The 11,580-nt window shown below is 38.0% G+C and overlaps 1 protein-coding gene across 1 annotated transcript in view; it reads right to left on the bottom strand.

The window, feature by feature from the left end:
* The window catches only part of LOC107566423 (trinucleotide repeat-containing gene 6C protein-like), a 77,685-nt gene extending 68,157 nt beyond the window's left edge, over positions 1 to 9,528 (bottom strand). Inside the window, exon 1 of the mRNA XM_016251882.1 lies at positions 9,453 to 9,528. The gene's annotated coding sequence lies outside the window, so the exon portion shown is untranslated. The remainder of the gene's footprint in view (positions 1 to 9,452) is intronic.
* Between the last annotated feature and the right edge of the window lie 2,052 nt (positions 9,529 to 11,580).

Here is an 11,580-nt window from a genome sequence, read left to right as displayed (position 1 = left end):
GACCGCCGATCAAACATCCCAAAGCGATTATCGGCCGATAGTGATCGGTAGCCGATCAATCGGAGCACCCCTAGCTTTTTTGGAGCAGTTCCCCAAACCTCGGACTTGGCAAAACTGTAGCATGCCAACTTGATGCTTCCTCTGACTGCTTAGATGTGTTCGACTTGAAGCAGCGCTGCTTAGACCGATCGGTGTGTCATCAAAGTACTGCGAGAGCTATAAGAGAGCGGACGTCTCCTTATGCTTTCTTTCGCCGTACTTTGATGTTATACACCGATCGATCTTCAAGTCGAGCACACCTCTTTACTCTCACGTGTCACGTGACCAAGTGTAATCGCAGCCTCTGCGATTGAAAAATCTCGTTTTTTTCATATTGCGATATTATCGCAAATGCAATTAATCGTTCAGCCCTATTTAAGTAGCCCGAAAAAAAAAAAAGACATCGGCTGAACTTCACTGCGGACGGATCACAAAACCCACGGCTCGGCATTATGCATTATCATATCAGATTTTGTGTAACAGATCGGATCATTTTGCAGATGAGCAACAAAAATATGGTTCTTTATTATTTAAATAACATAACAGAATACTTTGATACCACAGCAAAAACTAGTAGCATATAGGGATGTAACGATTCACTCAACTCACGATGCGATGCACGATACTGATTTCACAATCCAATTTTCTCACAATTTTTCTTTTTAACAAAATGAGATTTAAGACTAATTATAAATGAAAAGGTGTCCTTTTATTATTTCTCCAACAAAATGCTGCACATTTCTTTGTGAAATTGAAATATGTCAAATAATAAAACTAACTTGAAATTTTTAAACAAATCCCAAATCAAATAATTAAATACAAACAAACTAAGGCTTTGGCTGTGCTTTTTCCATTTAAAATCAGAGGCAACCACTGCATTTTAAGCATTGCATTTTGCAATTAAATTAAATCATTTTGAAATTTGAAGCAAAAACAGAATGGTTTGATTTTAGCTTTGTGAATGAGACACAAATGTCACGCTCTGACAGGAGGTGGCGCTTATGGAACAGCACGTATTTATAGGCTGCTGCTCCTTTAAGACCGAATGCACGGATCCAATATAATGATGCACTTGATATTCCTTTCACCACGGTTTACGTTCACTTAAGACTAGTGGTCGACCGATATGTGGTTTTTGACAGCCGATGCCGATATCTTGGAAAGCGTGTCCTTTTATTATTTCTCCAACAAAATGCTGCACATTTCTTTGTGAAATTGAAATATGTCAAATAATAAAACTAACTTGAAATTTTTAAACAAATCCCAAATCAAATAATTAAATACAAACAAACTAAGGCTTTGGCTGTGCTTTTTCCATTTAAAATCAGAGGCAACCACTGCATTTTAAGCATTGCATTTTGCAATTAAATTAAATCATTTTGAAATTTGAAGCAAAAACAGAATGGTTTGATTTTAGCTTTGTGAATGAGACACAAATGTCACGCTCTGACAGGAGGTGGCGCTTATGGAACAGCACGTATTTATAGGCTGCTGCTCCTTTAAGACCGAATGCACGGATCCAATATAATGATGCACTTGATATTCCTTTCACCACGGTTTACGTTCACTTAAGACTAGTGGTCGACCGATATGTGGTTTTTGACAGCCGATGCCGATATCTTGGAAAGCAGGGTGGCCGATGGCCGATAAAAAGCAGATATAATTGTATTTATTTGTATTAATATTCAAGAAATTTGAAATCATTTGAAAATGGATTTAAAAAGAAATGTGTGAAATAAACATATTATACTTAAGATGACAAAGTATTTTTCACAAATAAATAAATATTTAATAAAAATATAATTAAAAAGGAAGTAAACACTGTAACCAACAGGGCACTCAGTATTCTGGGAAGTTTGTGTGCATTGGGAATCATATTTTTTCAAACAAAGCCAAGGTAACACTCATTTTACATACAGCACACAGTGAAAATTATATGAATATGACAGTGGGTAAATGCATAAAGCGCAGCATAATTTGAAATCACGAGTTTACGATCCCGCGTCTTCAGTGAGGCTGAACTCTCCTCCTGTCAGCATTCAATTCGCATGGACCGACCATCACGCAGAGAACATGCGATCATGCAGGATACAAATGCACACTTCACAAGATCTCACAGCTGGATTCGACTAAGTTTAAGGTTTGTGAAATTAAATGTTCATTATTCATTCAAAGATTTGTTTAAATTATATAAATGTGTATTTGCTGAATGCTGACGTTTGACTTTCTATTACTAATAATATAATACTTTGTATACATTTTAATTTCCTTTCTATCTGATTATTAGGCAAACTTCTATCCGTATTAAACAGAACTGTTATCGACGACAGCAAACGAGGAAGAATGTGAGCAGTGTGTGTTCAGGTGCTGCCGCTCTCAGCGCCGTCAAAATAAAACCTCAAACGCATCGGCCAAACAGAAAAACTTTGCGGCCGATGCCGATATTTGAAAAAATGTCATATATCGGTCGACCACTACTTAAGACATAACCGACTGTGTTTACGAGAATACTTGCCGAGACAGTTATTTTGAGATAATTGTGTGTGTATGTGTTCATTCAGATGCAAGGATATGCAAAAGAGGAATCCATTCTGTGTTCGCGCATTGTCTGAAACTTTGAATGAGTGCGCGCAGCTCCGAATGCGCGTGAATGATTTAAAACACTTGAATGTTTAAATCGGCAAAACACGTGCAAACAATCAACTATCCGTTTTACCCCTACAAGTTAGTGAACAACGCAAATCAAGAAAGGAATTTATATCACTGTTCAAGATAGCCCGTTGGGCAGGGCTGTGATACATTTCGGTAGCCTGAATGAAAACACAAAAGCCCCGGGACGTCGGGCTAGCGATTTTGCGAGCCCTGTAATAGTAACTTTTATTTTATATATTTGGTAACACTTATTTTAAGGACCAATTCTCACGATTGACTATTGAATACTACTAGCATATTGTAGTATAAAGCACATATTAATGCCTTATTCTGCATGACAATATTTTAGCTTCCTTAATACTAAACCCACACCTAAACCTAACAACCACCTTATTAACTATTAATAAGCAGCAAATTAGTAGTTAATTGAGGCAAAAGTCGTAGTTAATAGTGAATGTGTTCCCTGATCTCAAGTGTTACCATATATTTTTTACTGAAATCTGTTTTTAATATGAAAAATAAATAAATAAATACCACAGAGATTTCTGAGTCATAGACTGTTGAATCAGAGTATTAAACTGAAACAGATGGATTAAAGAGATTCTAGAAAATGAACTAAACATATCAGCTGAAACACCAGACTTAAAACAACTTTTTTTAATTCTTTCACCATACCCACCAAAGTAAAAACAATAAACTCTTAAACCTACATTTACATTTATGCATTTGGCAGATGCTTTTATTCAAAGTGACTTACATTGCATTGAAGGTACAATTTGCCAGTTCATGCATTCCCTAGGAATCAAACCCATGACCTTGGCATTGCTAGCACTCTACTCTAGGAATAAGCATCACAGTCAATGCTATTAGTTTACAATTAACAAAAGTTACACCAGAAAACGCAAAAAATTCACCAATGGAAACTGACCCAAGTTTCAGGATATACTGTATATATATATATATATATATATCACTTTCTCTGGGCAAGAGACCTGAAGGGCACACTGAGCTATATAATAAAAACAGTGAGATTTTCTAAATGCTCAAAAGAATGAGAGAGGAAGAGAAAAATCATTAAAATCTAAATACCTTAAAGGCAAAATAAAAACTAAATAAAAGTGTGATATTCATTCTCACAAATGAAAAGTCCCAAGTTGCATGATCAAGCTTAGGTCAGGCAACGCTTAAGATGAAGAGGTGCGAGGGATGTGGTTATCGACCTGCAGGGCAGGACAGGGGAGTTATACAGATAAACACACTGAAAGGTGGTGTGTTTTGGAGTGGGTTGTCTTGGCTAATATCCAGACCTGTGGAGGCTGTGAGCAGAAGCTTGTGCTCACAAGGACTTCTGGCAGGCCACAGCGGAGGGGAGGGGAAGAAGCATTAACCTTTGGCCTTCCTGCCATTGAGTATTAGCAACCTGCAGCTCCCCTCGGAAGTTCACTGCACTGACTGGGTCATCAGAAGGCCTTCTCGAACTACAACTAAAGAGCAGCTTAGCACTTCCTATGTGCTAAAATTACTGAGTGTTAAGGACATGCGGGATTGGGGGGAGTGGGCACAACCTGCTAAATTTAGAATGCTGGGTCGTCACGTACAACCTGACTCCAACTGAACTGATTTGGATCTTGACTGTAACTCAATGACTTAATGATCTATGACCTGTTGCATAAACTGCTTAGACTACTATTACAAGTTAGTTAATTGTATAAAAACATAGACTGGAACTTAAATTAGTTTAATTAATTGAGAGTCTAGATTTAGATTGATCTATTTTTGAAGTTTACACAGGAAAAACAAAGGCAAGTAAATTGAGACAAAACAGTCAACTCGCAACCAGATGGAAACCAATCAATGAATACCACACATTTAAAGTCAGCAAAGAGCCTTAAGTTGTATTCCGGCCTTACCATGTGATGTTTAAGAAGTCAGGCATACAGCAGAATTGACCTATCATTAAGCCCTGCCCCCCTTAGTTACTGTTGCTCACTCGGACAAACAAACGGAGTTGCTCACGGTCTTACAATGACAGCTGTCTGTGAAAACCTTCTTCCGAAGTGTTTCTGATAAATTTGGGACACAGATGGACCTTCAAGTGAGACTTAAATATACCATGGAGGGATATACAAAAGATATTAAAATAAATATGTAAAAATACAGATCACAATGCAAACGGGAGAATTGTGTTACGGTCGTCACGATTACAATGACAACATCCCGGACCAACACCGTTCATATACCGCAGAGTAAGATTAAATTAATTTACTTTTAACCAGATTAATATGGAGAGGCACTCTAATATAGACCTTCATTTATGTGTTTTTGACTTTCACTGCATGGTACATGACGTGAGAACAGTTCGCTATTTAGGTTTATACGTTAGCAAGCATGGACTTGCTAACTTTAACGCTAACGTTAGCTAGTTTTAGCCAGAGATACTTTGTTGAAGCACAAGATAACATTAACGTTCTGCTTGAGCAGATGAAAAGTGTAACTTAACGCGACTATGACAACCAGAAAATGAACGTTTTCGTCTTCATTGTGATTGGGGTTGAATGCTTAGGGACATTTTGCTCTGTTTTGGATGGATTTAGGAAATGGAATAAAATACATTACATTGCCTATCCTCTCAGGATAACTGGAATTAGTGTTACAAGTACCCTAGGCACATCGTTTTTCCATTTTTGTAGCATAAACATCATTAAACTGATGCGAGCTTCGGATCTTCCAATGTTTCTCGATGGCGCTGAAACCTAAAGATGTCAGAGTTCCGCTCCCCGTGCAACTGATACTCGACTGCCATTGGCTCATCTGCGTTCGAGGGGAGGGGCTTACCGATAGGTCAATTGAGGATAAACAATCCAGGACTGTCCTACAGAAGAACAACAGCTTTGTCTAAGCTGTCAAAACATCAATGTCAGCTCTATTCTGATGAAATGTATCAAAGTGAAATCGGATAAGATTCTATACAAAAACACGCAGCTCCAGGAGATGGAGTCAGCATCATTCCCGAATGGTTCTCCCTTTCATCCTGAAGGTTATACTGACAGCTACCACAGAGGCCACACACAGAAGAACAGACAACCGCTTCTGACAGCTTGTCAGGGGTACAAAGCACAATAAAGGCAAACAAGTATTTATAGAGAAAGGAAAACCAGACGCTCATTTTTAATAGTACGCCTGAGAGCTCAAGCAGTACTGAATCAATACACAGGACAATACAACCACTGTATTCAGAAATCAGTTTAAATCATTGAAAACCGAAATTATGATAACTAGCAAAACAGAAAACAGTTGAAACAGAATGAATAAGATTTGTACTCCATCTTGAACGAGCTTCAACTTTTGAGTGTTAAAAGTCTCTCAATCATTTATGATGGTGCACTCTCTTTGTGGTTCCTTACAACAGCAAATTCCCATTATTTATATATAGTACATTACATTTACATTCAAACATTAGGGCTCAATGTTAGTGATGGCTCACTGATAATTGACAAAACTGGCCCTTGCCCTAATAGGCCAATTCTTAATGTCACTGACATTCATTAATCAAACACATGCATTCTATCCCTTGTTTTTTGGCTGCAAGATGTAGTTAAACAGCTGCCTAGAAACTCTAAGAAAAATTTGTGATAGTGTACTTAATATAAAATAGAATATTTTGAAAATGATAAAAAAGCCAGTAATGTTTTGCAACAGTGTTGCCTCCAAGTTACTGTAAAAACCCTTTGAAAATGTCTAACAGTGTATTTGTAGAATAACATGTTGGAACTTCTGCACTACTAAAATCAGTGCTACTGGCACAACTAAGCAGAAAACAAATTACAGTTGAGTCATGTACGAAACTATCCTATAACTAAACTTAGAAACCACAAAGAAGAATCTAAAAAATGTATATTCGTGTTCTTCTGACACTAACTTTCCGTTTTGGGGTTGCTTGGTATTCATGCTGTTTTACCTAGGCTCTGAGATCACTAACTTTTTTATATATATATATTTAAATATTGTTTTTTCCCCCCAAAAAGGATATTTGAAGTATCCGTTCTCAAAATATTAGACATCATTAAAGTCGCTGTTTAAGCTTGATGTTTTCTGACTAATTAATAGGGACCTGGGATCTCCAAAACAGAACAAGGGATGAAACAAAATTTGTTAATCTGAAATGCAATAATCCACAAACTCACAATCTCAAAGACATGAAGCTTTTATTCTGCCTGGAGTTTATAGCAAAATGCTATCATAAGACAGAATGGGGAAAGGACCCAGCAACACAGCAGGGACATTTTCTGGGACACCAGCCAACACTCACAAATCCTTTCTTCTCCAGTTCTTTCCCTAACCCGTACCCCATCCTGTCCTGCAGCGTGGCGCACCATTCTCCTCTCACATGGACAAGAGGATTTCAGCCTCTTACATCAGAGGGTTCAATGTTAAACTGAACTGGACTGGACTGTGGTGCGATGATGAGATAATGAGAGAAATATGGGTGGAAAGATCTCATATTATGGGTGGAAAGATTATGGGTGGAAAGATCCCCCCCCCCCCCAGACCCATGTCTGGTTGTTAGATATTTAGCGTCTACCTAAATTGCGTTTCGATGCCAGGTCAGCACGGTCTAACTTCCTGGGATATTTTATTTTAAATTTAAGCAATTACAAATATGTGGTTTGATTCTACACAACTGCCTGAAGAAAAATACCTCCTTTAAAAAAAACAATTAATTCATAAAAAATTCTAGGCAAAGGAAAGAATGAAAATCAGGCAAACGATTCTACTGTTACAGAATGCAAACTGAACTCCAGCAAAGGAGAGTTCACCACAGCCAGCCTTTTAAATCTGTGCAGACAAGAACAATGTGCTCTAATTTTATCAGAGCAAGACGGAGGCAGTGTGCAGCCACATAAGCCAATATTAAATTATGTCCAGCTATAAAGTGGGGCTAGACACCAAATAGAAAGCCACAATGTACACAGAGAATCCCATGAAAGACAAGGAATTCCAAGTCTCTTTCTACTTTTACAAGCTCTGCGGTTCAGGGGTTTGTGTGCACCCGTATAGTCCAGAGCGAGATCGCTCATCCGTATTGCTTGCCCTTTTGACACAAGCTGAACACTGGCGTCTCACGCCTCCAAGCTTTGACCCCAATCCCCTGCAGTGCCATGAGGGACGGTGGTTTCCTAAAACCAGACGAAACGGGGGAGAGCTGAATCTGGGTGTACTGGAGCAAAGGAGCTCCTCGTTTTGGTGTGATTTATAATTAAGGTTGAGCAGCACACACTCAAAGGGTAGACGGGCTATGAATTACAAGTGAATTGCCCAATTCATTTTATCACTGGCATCAGCCAAGTGTGACATGATTTTCAAGAGAGAAAAATAGATAGAAGAAAAAAAATTATGGTTCTCAATTAAGCACACAAGACAATAAGCAAAGCTACAAAAGCACACAGTGACAATATGGATAAAAAGTACTAGAATAATAGGGGAGAAGGATGGCAAATCCAAATTCCTATTTCTCAGAGAGCAAAGATGGTTATCTAAATAAAATAATAATTTTTACATTTAAAAAAATGCAAAAATATCTAACTGCTCTGAGTATTTAGATATTTCACAAGGAGAAACAAATGAAATGAAATGAAAAACCAACTCATATTCACACGAGTTTGTGAATATAAACAGCTAACAGAGCAAGAATCAATCTAGGCTAGATCTAAGAAACTAACTCTAATTGACTTCTTTTACTTCTAGTCTTTCTTTTCTCTTTCCTGCAAAATATATGTCAGTACACAAGTTATAGGCTGTCCTCTTTGTGTGTTTTGCTGGAAATCACATAACCAACAGAAATTTAATTTCATGATGAATAGATCCCTTTCAGTGTGAAAGAACAATGGCAACAGTGAGGAGCCTGTTAATTGGAGGATTTTAAGTGTAATGTTTAATAGGATCAGATGCATGCGATATTAGTTGTACCCACCAGATTCACACTGGAATCTTCTATTATTTTGAGAGACAGGAAGAGTAATGGTGAAAGTTCAGCCCTTCATTTTGTACCACCTCAAACATTTAAAAATGCAGAAACGTTTTAGGGATATTTTTTTGACACTGACAATGTGATATCACTCCCCTTAGGGCAAGTTATTTATTTTTGGCTAATTTTTCAGTGCAACCAAATTAACATTAAAATAACCAAATATCAGGTTCACTGCATAGTTTATTACTATGGAACTGTGGTAGTCTGGTATGCTAATTAACATATCTGAGCACAGTATATTTTAAAAATAAACAAAGGTAAATAAATATAACAAAATTAAAGACTATTTAAAATATATATATATTTCAGTGTAAATAAAGGCTCTAATTACAGATTACGCGACTAAACAGCAGTTGGATAAATCTAAAACAGTATTTTATCCAAGCTATCATTTATCTGACCCAGTCAGCAAAGTAACTAACAGTAAACACATTACAGGCTCAGTCTAACGTTACCTGCATTAACTTGGTTAAGAGTGTTTATGGTCCAGCTCGTCGTTGAGTTAGAAGCTACAAGCTTTCAAGTAACAGCCCAGATTTTTAACCACTAAACCACAGCACACAAATGTCTTCAACTGATTAGATTTAAAGTTGAACTCACAGCCTGTTTTAGAGATGATCAAAGATTTTTTTTAAACCCAGTGAGCTGCCTATCTAGACAACATTGGTTGCAATCGTAGATGTTAACGAGTCAGCAGCCGAGGCTTTGAGACGGAGCCAATATCTCAACTTACCTTTTTGTTCACAAGTCGAGCTTTGGCAGCTTTCTGTAAAAAAAAAAAAGTGTCGCATGTTGTACAGCAGTACAAAAAGATTCTGATTCATTTAGGATGCTGTCGTTGAAGGTAGTGGCCTATGTTGACCGTAGTCTCGCTCGGGTCTGGAGCAGAGCTAGCACCCACATAAAAACCCCCCCCCCCCCCCCCCCCCGAAAAAGGTACCCGTAAAAACAGACAGACCCAGGTAACAATGTATGAAGCAGCTGAATTTCCGAAAGAGTCCCAAAAAGGCAGCAGAACGAAAGTAAACGCAAAATTCAGTGTGCAAAGGACTGAAATTTCTATGCAGATGCTCTGATGGAGATTATAGATGCATGCATGCTGGAAAAACAGCAGATGACATTTCCATGACATATACCCTCGAAAAGACAGGGAAAAAATAAAACAGCGAGGCAGTTTGTCAAGTACAGTGGCATAAATTGGTCATCAGAAATAGCATCTTCATCTACGGTGCAAAATGAAGAAGAGGGCAGTTTGAAGCTGCTACTGTCTGGTAGACTGACATGAGATTATACGATTCGAGCTGTTTCATTAAAGTGCAAAAATAAAGATAGCGAGCGATGTGGCGAGCAGTCTGGCTGCAGTCGTGTGGGAAAATCCATAGATGTTTTTAAAACGACAGTGGAAATATCCAGGAATAAGTGCGGAGTGTCCGGAGAAAGCGCTGAGAGTGTCGGGTCAGGATCAAGCCTCTGCAGCCATTTTGTTCGGTATCAACACAGCAGACGTGCTGCTCAACTCCGGTGGGAGGGGCTTAACCGCTAATACATTTCAATATGACGTTTAACCAACCAATAAGCAAGCAGACTGATTTTTACATCGGAGCACCGCCCATAAAAGGTTTCAAAGCGTCCAGCTGGAATTCACAGGGGCTGGAATGGGCGTTCAACGGAGACCACTGCACGCTCTCTACACAAACAAACAAACAATAAAAAAGAAGCTTTTTCATCTATCTATCTATCTATCTAGACACACATTACACATGAAGGGAGTAATCTAATCTACATTCAAGGATGCTCCCATATAGTATAGACTCTGCCACTGTTTGACCTATAGTGTGATTCCTAGTGTGACATTCTGAAATACAAAAGGGAGAAAGAGGAAAGATTCATGCAGCAGGGTCCAGGCTTTATACTGTTGTAATTTCCCATGGAACAAAAAGGGGGATGAAAGGGCTGGTTAAAGAAAACAAGGCAGAGGCAATTTTTAGTTATTTTCTAAATTAAAACAATACAACATTTTGAAGTACAAAAAAGAAAGAATGAAAAAACATTACATTTAAAGGGTTTGTTCACCCAAAAATGAAAATTATGTCATTAATTTCTCACCCTCATGCCGTTCATCTTCAGAACACAAATTAAGATGTTTTTGATGGAATCAGCAATGATATTACCACAATCAACACACAGAAATGTGAAAGAACATCGGTAAAATAGTCAATGTGACATCAGGGGTTCAACTGTAATTTTCCGAAGCTACTAGAATACTTTTTGTGCACAAAGAAAACAATAATAACATAACTTATTCAACAATACTCCTCCCCAAGTTACCGTCTTCTGCTATTTTGGAGAGTACCCCAGAAAGTAATCAACGTAATCAGCGTTGTTTATTATGTATGTTATTATTGTTTTCTTTGCGCACAAAAAGTATTCTCGTAGCTTCGCTACCCCTGATGTCACATGTACTATTTTACCTATGTCCTTGCTACGTTTCTGTGTGTTGATCATGGTAATATCCTTGCTGTCTATGGAGGGTCAGAGAGCTCTCAGATTCCATAAAAAATATCTTAATTTGTGTTCCGAAGATGAACGAATGTCTTACGGGTTTGGAACGACATGAGGGCGAGTAATTAACAACAGAATTTTTATTTTTGAGTGAACTATCACTTTAAACTAAATGATCAAATTTTAGGTGAGCAGCTTTACATGAAACATGTGTACAACTGACATCACAGGGGAGAAGGTATTGTCTGACACAGCACACAACATGGCTACATTACAATTCTCACAGCACTTCATGATATAAAATAACACGCTAAAGCCTCTTTAAATGACACACACACACACACACACACAGACACACA

The sequence above is a fragment of the Sinocyclocheilus grahami genome, unplaced genomic scaffold, assembly GCF_001515645.1.
Source record: "Sinocyclocheilus grahami isolate Dianchi unplaced genomic scaffold, SAMN03320097.WGS_v1.1 scaffold1074.1, whole genome shotgun sequence".
Taxonomy (NCBI): Eukaryota; Metazoa; Chordata; class Actinopteri; order Cypriniformes; family Cyprinidae; genus Sinocyclocheilus; species Sinocyclocheilus grahami.
Note: the sequence above shows the minus strand (reverse complement) of the source record. Positions and strands in the feature narration are given on the sequence as shown.